At 37.2% G+C, this 9540-nt stretch overlaps 1 non-coding gene across 1 annotated transcript; it reads right to left on the minus strand.

Annotated features, from left to right (window-relative positions):
* Window positions 1–2630: 2630 nt before the first annotated feature.
* LOC148553988 (small nucleolar RNA R71) lies at window positions 2631–2738 on the minus strand. The gene has a single exon (XR_015892506.1). It is a non-coding gene; the product is annotated as a small nucleolar RNA R71 (small nucleolar RNA).
* Between the last annotated feature and the right edge of the window lie 6802 nt (window positions 2739–9540).

Raw genomic sequence — 9540 nt, forward strand, 5'->3', positions numbered from 1 at the left:
TGACTGAGATTTACAAGATGACCATAGCTTGCTTCATACCAACAATCTCCGTGGGATCGACCCTTACTCACGTAAGGTTTTACGACCCAGTGCACTTGCTGGTTAGTTGTATCGAAGTTGTGACAAATTATGAATTAAGATTAGAGCACCAAGTTTTTGGAGCCATTACCAGGGATCACAATTTCGTACACCAAGTTTTTGGCGCCGTTGCCGGGGAATGGAATGATCACGATTTCGCACACCAAGTTTTTGGCGCCGTTGCCGGGGATTGTTCGAGTTTGGACAACTGACGGTCCATCTTGTTGCTCAGATTAGGTAATTTTCTTTTTGTTTTATTTTCCAAAATTTTTCAAAAATCTTTCAAAAATCTCTCATCTGTTTTCGAAAATTATTTTAAATTTTTAAGAATGAATTCTAGTGTTTCATGAAGCATGTTGAAGCCTGGCTGGCTGTAAAGCCATGTCTAATTCTTTTGAACTGTGGCTTCCAACCATCAGCATAGAGGCAAGTTAATTGAAATATCAGCTGTTGCATGCCTGATTTATATCCTAAAGCTGGCTGGCTATTAAGTCATGTCTAACCCTTGGATTGGAGCTTTAGGCTAACATTGAAAGATTCCTGGAATTCTTATTAAAAATTTTTGAATTTCTTATTTTCTTTTTCCTATATGTTTTTTGAAAAAATATACAAAAAATCCAAAAAAATTAATAAAATAAAAAAATAAAAAATATTTAGTGTTTCTTGTTTGAGTCTTGAGTCAATTTTAAGTTTGGTGTCAATTGTATTTTTTCTAAAAATTTATGTATTTTTCAAAAATTCATGCATTCATAGTGTTCTTCATGATCTTCAAGTTGTTCTTGGTAAGTCTTCTTGTTTGATCTTGATGTTTTCTTATTTTGTGTCTTTTGTTGTTTTTCATGTGCATTTTTGCATTCATAGTGTCTAAGCATTAAAGATTTCTAAGTTTGGTGTCTTGCATGTTTTCTTTCATTAAAAATCTTTCAAAAATAAGTTCTTGGTATTCATCTTGACATTCAAAATGTTCTTGGTGTTCATCTTGACATTCATAGTGTTCTTGCATGCATCACATGTTTTGATCCAAAATTTTCATGCATTGAGTCTTTTTGATGTTTTTCTCTTTCATCATTAAAAATTCAAAAAAAAAAATATATCTTCCCCTTTTTCACTCATAAAATTTGAAAATTTGAGTTGACTTTTTCAAAAATTTTTAAAATCTAGTTGTTTCTTATGAGTTAAATCAAATTTTCAATTTAAAAATCTTATCTTTTTCAAAATCTTTTTCAAAAATCAAATCTTTTTCATTTTTCTTATTTTCGAAAATTTTAAAAATATTTTTCAAAAATCTTTTTCTTAATTTTATCTCATAATTTTCGAAAATATTATCAACAATTAATGTTTTGATTCAAAAATTTCAAGTTTGTTACTTGCTTGTTAAGAAAGATTCAAACTTTAAGTTCTAGAATCATATCTTGTGATTACTTGTGAGTCAAGTCATTAATTTTGATTTTAAAATTCAAATCTTTTTCAAAACTAATTTTAATCATATATTTCTATCATATCTTTTTAAAACATATCTTTTTCAAAAAAAAAATATTTTGATTTTAAAATATCCTTTCTAACTTCTTATCTTCTTATCTTTTCAAAATTGATTTTCAAATCTTTTTCAACTAACTAATTAACTTTTTGTTTGTTTCTTATCTCTTTCAAAACTACCTAACTAACTATCCCTCTCTAATTTTCGAAAATACCTCCCTCTTTTTCAAAAAAATTCTTTTTAATTAATTAATTGTTTAAATTTTAATTTTAATTTCAATTCTCCTTTAATTTTCGAAAATCATTAACTCTTTTTCAAAATTTAATTTTCGAGATTCTCTCTCCCATCTCCTTCTATTTATTTATTCATTTACTAACACTTCTCTTCATCTCAAATCACTGCTCTTATCCTCACCCTTGTGTTTGGATTATCCATTCTTCTTCACTCTTATTCCCTTTTCTTCTTCTACTAACAATAAGGGAACCTCTATACTCTGGTAAAAAGGATCCCTATTATTATTTTCTGTTCCCTTCTTTTTCATATGAGCAGGAGCAAGGACAAGAACATTCTTGTTGAAGCAGACCCTAAACCTGAAAGGACTCTAAAAAGGAAACTAAGAGAAGCTAAAATACAACAATCCAGAGACAACCTTACACGAATTTTCGAACAGGAAGAGGAGATGGCAGCCGAAAATAATAATAATACAAGGAAGATGCTTGGTGACTTTACTGCACCTAATTCCAATTTACATGGAAGAAGCATCTCCATCCCTGCCATTGGAGCAAACAACTTTGAGCTTAAACCTCAATTAGTTTCTCTGATGCAACAAAACTGCAAGTTTCATGGACTTCCATCTGAAGATCCTTTTCAGTTCTTAACTGAATTCTTGCAGATCTGTGATACTGTTAAGACTAATGGAGTAGATCCTGAAGTCTACAGGCTCATGCTTTTTCCTTTTTCTGTGAGAGACAGAGCTAGAATATGGTTGGACTCTCAACCTAAGGATAGCCTGAACTCTTGGGATAAGCTGGTCAAGACTTTCTTAGCCAAGTTCTTTCCTCCTCAAAAGGTGAGTAAGCTTAGAGTGGATATTCAAACCTTCAGACAGAAAGAAGGTGAATCCCTCTATGAAGCTTGGGAGAGATACAAGGAACTGACCAAAAAGTGTCCTTCTGACATGCTTTCAGAATGGACCATCCTGGATATATTCTATGATGGTCTGTCTGAATTAGCTAAGATGTCATTGGATACTTCTGTAGGTGGATCCATTCACCTAAAGAAAACGCCTGCAGAAGCTCAAGAACTTATTGACATGGTTGCTAACAACCAGTTTATGTACACTTCTGAGAGGAATCCTGTGAGTAATGGGACGCCTCAGAAGAAGGGAGTTCTTGAAATTGATGCTCTGAATGCCATATTGGCTCAGAACAAACTATTGACTCAGCAGGTCAATATGATTTCTCAGAGTCTGAATGGAATGTAAGCTGCATCCAACAGTACTCAAGAGGCATCTTCTGAGGAAGAAGTTTATGATCCTGAGAACCCTGCAATAGCAGAGGTAAATTATATGAGTGAACCTTATGGAAACACATATAACCCCTCATGGAGAAATCACCCAAATTTCTCATGGAAAGATCAACAAAAGCCTCAACAAGGCTTTAACAATGGTGGAAGAAACAGGTTTAACAATAGTAAACCTTTTCCATCATCCACTCAACAACAGACAGAAAATTCTGAGCAGAATCCATCTAGCTTAGCAAATTTAGTCTCTGATCTATCTAAGGCCACTGTGAGTTTCATGAATGAAACAAGGTCTTTCATTAGAAATTTGGAAGCACAAATGGGCCAGCTGAGTAAGAAGATCACTGAAACCCCTCCTAGTACTCTCCCAAGCAATACAGAAGAGAATCCAAAGAGAGATTGCAAGGCCATTGATATAACCATCATGGCCGAATCCAAGGAGGAAGGGGAGGACGTGAATCCCAAGGAGGAAGACCTTCTAGGACGTCCAGTGATCAACAAGGAGTTTCCCTTTGAGGAACCAAAAGAATCTGAGGCTCATTTAGAGACCATAGAGATTCTATTGAAACTCCTTATGCCCTTCATGAGCTCTGATGAGTATTCTTCTTCTAAAGAGAATGAGGATATTACTGAAGAGCAAGTTGCCATGTACCTTGGTGCAATCATGAAGCTGAATGCCAATTTATTTGGTAATGAGACTTGGGGAGATGAACCTCCCCTGTTCACCAATGAACTAAATGCATTGGATCAACTGAGATTGCCTCATAAGAAATAGGATCTTGGAAAGTTCCTAATACCTTGTACCATAGGCACTATGACCTTTGAGAAAGCTCTATGTGACCTTGGGTCAGGGATAAACCTCATGCCACTCTTTGTAATGGAGAAACTGAGAATCTTTGAGGTGCAAGCTGCTAGAATCTCATTAGAGATGACAGACAATTCAAGAAAACAGGCTTATGGACAAGTAGAGGACGTGTTAGTAAAGGTTGAAGGCCTTTATATCCCTGCTGATTTCATAATCCTAGACACTGGGGAGGATGAGGATTAATCCATCATCCTTGGAAGACCCTTCCTAGCCATAGCAAGAGCTGTGATTGATGTAGACAGAGGAGAGTTGGTCCTTCAACTAAATGAGGACAACCTTGTGTTTAAAACTCAAGGATCTCTTTCTGTAACAATGGAGAGGAAGCATGAAAAGCTTCTCTCAGTACAGAGTCAACTAAAGCCCCCACAACCAAACTCTAAGTTTGGTGTTGGGAGGCCTCAGCCAAACTCGAAGTTTGGTGTTGAACTCCCATATCCAAACTCTAAGTTTGGTGTTGGGAGTCTATAAAATTGACCTGATCACCTGTGTGGCTCCATGAGAGCCCACTGTCAAGCTATTGACATTAAAGAAGCGCTTGTTGGGAGGTAACCCAATTTTTATTTATTAATTTTATTTTATTTTTATTGTTCTTTCATGTTTTATTAGGTTCATGATCATGTGGAGTCACAAAATAAATACAAAAATTAAAAATAGAATAAAAAACAGCAGAAGAAAAATCACACCCTGGAGGAAGGACCTACTGGCGTTTAAACGCCAGTAAGGAGCATCTGGCTGGCGTTCAACGCCAGAAACATGCTGCATCTGGGCGTTGAACGCCCAGAACAAGCATCAATTCAACGTTTAAACGCCAGAATTGCATGCAAAGGCGTTTTACATGCCTAATTGGTGCAGGGATGTAATCCTTGACACCTCAGGATCTGTGGACCCCACAGGATCATCTCAGCATCTGTGGACCCCACAGGATCCCCACCTACCTCCACTCATATTCTTCCCTCTTCTCAACATTCATCCTCTCTTTCTTTCTTCTCTTGCTCGAGGACGAGCAAACATTCTAAGTTTGGTGTGGAAAAAGCATTACTTTTTTTCCCATAACCATTGATGGTCTATAGCTCAGTGGTAGAACATTTGACTGCAAATCAAGAGATCCCTGAGATACCTCAGGGGATACATTTTCCTCCACACAAATGGGACAATTAAGGGTGGAACACCAAGAGCACTCCATCATCCTCCATGAAATTAGAGAAGAACAAAAAGCTATGAGGGAGGAGCAACAAAGACAAGAAAGAGACATAGAAGAGCTCAAGGATATCATTGGTTCCTCAAGAAGAAAAATGCCACCATCACTAAGGTGGACTCATTCCTTGTTTTTAAATTTTCTGTTTTTCGTTTTCTTATGTTAAATGTTTATCTATGTTTGTGTCTTTATTACATGATCATTAGTGTCTAAGTGTCTATGCCTTGTGAATATGAATCCATCACCTCTCTTAAATGAAAAATATTTTTAATTCAAAAGAACAAGAAGTACATGAGTTTCGAATTTATCCTTGAACTTAGTTTAATTATATTGATGTGGTGACAATACTTTTTGTTTTCTGAATGAATGCTTGAACAGTGCATATGTCTTTTGAAGTTGTTGTTTAAGAATGTTAAATATGTTGGCTCTTGAAAGAATGATGACAAGGAGACATGTTATTTGATAATTTGAAAAATCATAAAAATTTATTCTTGAAGCAAGAAAAAGCAGTGAATACAAAAGCTTGCAGAAAAAAAGAGAGAAAAGAAAAAAAATGGCGAAAAAAAATTAGAAAAAGAAAAAGCAAGCAGAAAAAGCCAAAAGCTCTTAAAACCAAAAGGCAAGAGCAAAAAGCCAATAACCCTTAAAACCAAAAGGCAAGGGTAAATAAAAAGGATCCCAAGGCTTTGAGTATCAGTGGATAGGAGGGCCTAAAGGAATAAAATCCTGGCCTAAGCGGCTAAACCAAGCTGTCCCTAACCATGTGCTTGTGGCGTGAATGTGTCAAGTGAAAACTTGAGACTGAGCGGTTAAAGTCAAGGTCCAAAGCAAAAGAAGAGTGTGCTTAAGAATCCTGGACACCTCTAATTGGGGACTTTAGCAAAGCTGAGTCACAATCTGAAAAGGTTCACCCAGTTATGTGTCTGTGGCATTTATGTATCCGGTGGTAATACTGGAAAACAAAGAGCTTAGGGCCATGGCCAAGACTCATAAAGTAGCTGTGTTCAAGAATCAACATACTAAACTAGGAGAATCAATAACACTACTTGAACTCTGAGTTCCTATAGATGCCAATCATTCTGAACTTCAATGGAAAAAAGGTGAGATGCCAAAACTATTCAAGAGGCGAAAAGCTACAAGTCCCGCTCATCTGATTGGAGCTATGTTTCATTGATAGTTTGGAATTTATAGTATATTCTCTTCTTTTTATCCTATTTAATTTTCAGTTGCTTGGGGATAAGCAACAATTTAAGTTTGGTGTTGTGATGAGCGGATAATTTATACGCTTTTTGGCATTGTTTTTAGTATGTTTTTAGTAGGGTCTAGTTACTTTTAGGGATGTTTTTATTAGTTTCTATGTTAAATTCACATTTCTAGACTTTACTATGAGTTTGTGTGTTTTTCTGTGATTTCAAGTATTTTCTGGCTGAAATTGAGGGACTTGAGCAAAAATCAGATTCAGAGGTTGAAGAAGGACTGCTGATGCTGTTGGATTCTGACCTCCCTGCACTCAAAGTGAATTTTCTGGAGCCACAGAATTCCAAATGGCGCGCTCTCAACGGCTTTGGAAAGTAGACATCTAGGGCTTTCCAGCAATATATAATAGTCCATACTTTGCTCGAGTTTAGATGATGCAAAATGGTGTTGAATGCCAGTTCTACGCTGTAGTCTGGAGTTAAATGCCAGAAACACGTCACGAACTAGAGTTGAACGCCAAAAACATGTTACAACTTGGCGTTCAACTCCAAAAGAAGCCTCTGCACGTGTAAACTTCAAGCTCATCCCAAGCACACACCAAGCGGGCCCCAGAAGTGGATTTATGCATCAATTACTTACTTCTGTAAACCCTAGTAGCTAGTTTAGTATAAATAGGACTTTTTACTATTGTATTTACATATTTGGATTATCCTTTGATCTATTGATCACGTTTGGGGGCTGGCCATTCGGCCATACCTGAACCTTCATCACTTATGTATTTTCAACGGTAGAGTTTCTGCACTCCATAGATTAAGGTGTGGAGCTCTGCTGTTCCTCATGAATTAATACAAAGTATTACTGTTTTTCTATTCAATTCAACTTATTCCGCTTCTAAGATATCCATTCGCACTTCAACATGAATGTGATGATCGTGACAATCATCATCATTCCCTATGAACACGTTCCTGACAACCACTTCTGTTCTACCTTAGATTGAATGAGTATCTCTTGGATTCCTTAATCAGAATCTTCGTGGTATACGTTAGAACCCATGGATGGCCATTCCTGAGATCCGGAAAGTCTAAACCTTGTCTGTGGTATTCCGAGTAGGATCTGAGAAGGGATGGCTGTGACGAACTTCAAACTCGCGAGTGCTAGGCGTAGTGACAGACGCAAAAGGAGGGTGAATCCTATTCCAGTATGATCGAGAACCTCAGATGATTAGCTGTGCCGTGATAGAGCATTTGGACCTTTTTCACAAGAGGATGGGATGTGGCCATTGACAACGGTGATGCCCTATATAAAGCTTGCCATGGAAAGGAGTAGGCTGGTTGGATGAAGACAGCAGGAAAGTAGAGGTTCAGAGGAACGAGAGCATCTCTATACGCTTATCTGAAATTCTCACCAATGAATTACATAAGTATTTCTATCTTTATTTTCTGTTTATTTATTATTATTATTCGAAAACTCCATAACCATTTGATATATGCCTGACTGAGATTTACAAGATGACCATAGCTTGCTCCATACCAACAATCTCCGTGGGATCGACCCTTACTCACGTAAGGTTTTATTACTTGGACGACCCAGTGCACTTGCTGGTTAGTTGTATCGAAGTTGTGACAAATTATGAATTAAGATTAGAGCACTAAGTTTTTGGAGCCATTACCAGGGATCACAATTTCGTACACCAGCTCCTTATTGTCTCATCACGCATTCCGTATCTCATCGACACCACGTTGTAAATTGGCAATGGATTTAGTCCGACACTTCGAACCACACTCTCGCTCTCCAACTTAGAACTTTAACTCATCTAACATTTCCTCCCTTTGAATTAATGTCCAAGAATCCCTTAGAAACTTTTTGCTTAGGGCATCTACTACGATCTCACGATGTCGCTTCAGCACGCATCTTAAGTCCTCCAATAATGCATCGTAGCAATTTCCTAAATGGTTTATTAGGCTCAGGTGATTCAAGCTTTGGCATAAAGATCAATCTTCTTTCTATGGCTCGAAGGCTTCCATCGTATCCTGGTATTTAATTCACACGATGCACCTCATTGCATCTATTTAGTCATGAGCGATACGATCGGCGAGGATTAAGGCTCTAAAATCCCTATTAATGTTGCTGGTTCATTTTCGTGTTCAGAAGTCTTGCTCTAAAGGATTGACACTCTAATAGTTGCATCTAAGAGTTATGCGCGACACAGAATCCAGTACGAGTTGATTTTTCAAAGAAATGTTATGTTCAAAGAGACGAATGAGTAACATGAACGGTGTTCACAAGAAATCAAAAGAAGGTCTTGCATACAATTAGCCAGAGTTGTACAGAACTAATGGAATACACAAGAAGAGAAACCTAGTTGCATCTCAGGGGAGAAGTTCAAATCAAAGCTTGAATAGAAGGAATGAGACATATCAGATTAAATAGGTTCTAGTTGGCTTTAAAGGAATGCGAGTTTTCACAAGAGAGTAACTCCACACACCGCAGGTCTCCAGGATTCAAAGATTATGTGATTGTATTAGGATGAGTTCAAGTTTATTCCAAAAGAAGCAAGCTTTATACGAGAAAGGAATAAAATTAGAAGAACGATGAATTGGGCTTTTACAGGAAAAGATTCAAGATAGAGTTTTCAATGTAAGCTATAAGAGAAAGATTAGATTAAGTCGTGAAGATTAGTTGGCGTGCTCTCGCAAAGAAACACTTAGATTCTCTCTTCCAGTACTCCCTTCAACTCGGTCCTGAGTTTTACTGATTATAATGATGTCTTCACTTGTGGTGCAAACAACACTAATCCGGCTTTCGGCACTAAGTCTATCGCAAACTTACGTTCTCTCTAAGGTGGAAATTCTGGTACATCTTCAAGAATGGTCTCGAAAACTCTCTCTCCTATAGGAATTTGGTCTCACCTTGACTTGTCTCTTAATCCATTAGCAACTAAAGGTTGAATCCGCTATATTCCTCTTCCTCGAAGTCTTAACATCACTGGATTTCAAACGGTAACTCCACATAGCTCTCGACAATTCTAATTCCTTAGGTATAATCCATCCTGCTTCCACTACGTCATCCTGGTTCTTATTCTTCAAGAACCTAACCACTCCTCTAAGTTAGCCAAGTATCGCTCCATCTCGACAACTAATAGTCTTCGACTAACTATCGGCTCGGACTCCACGATCATCAAAATTTGTCATGCTTCACAAATGGATA

Source organism: Arachis ipaensis, chromosome B7 (genome assembly GCF_059453495.1).
Source record: "Arachis ipaensis isolate K30076 ecotype BB chromosome B7, ASM5945349v1, whole genome shotgun sequence".
Classification (NCBI taxonomy): Eukaryota; Viridiplantae; Streptophyta; class Magnoliopsida; order Fabales; family Fabaceae; genus Arachis; species Arachis ipaensis.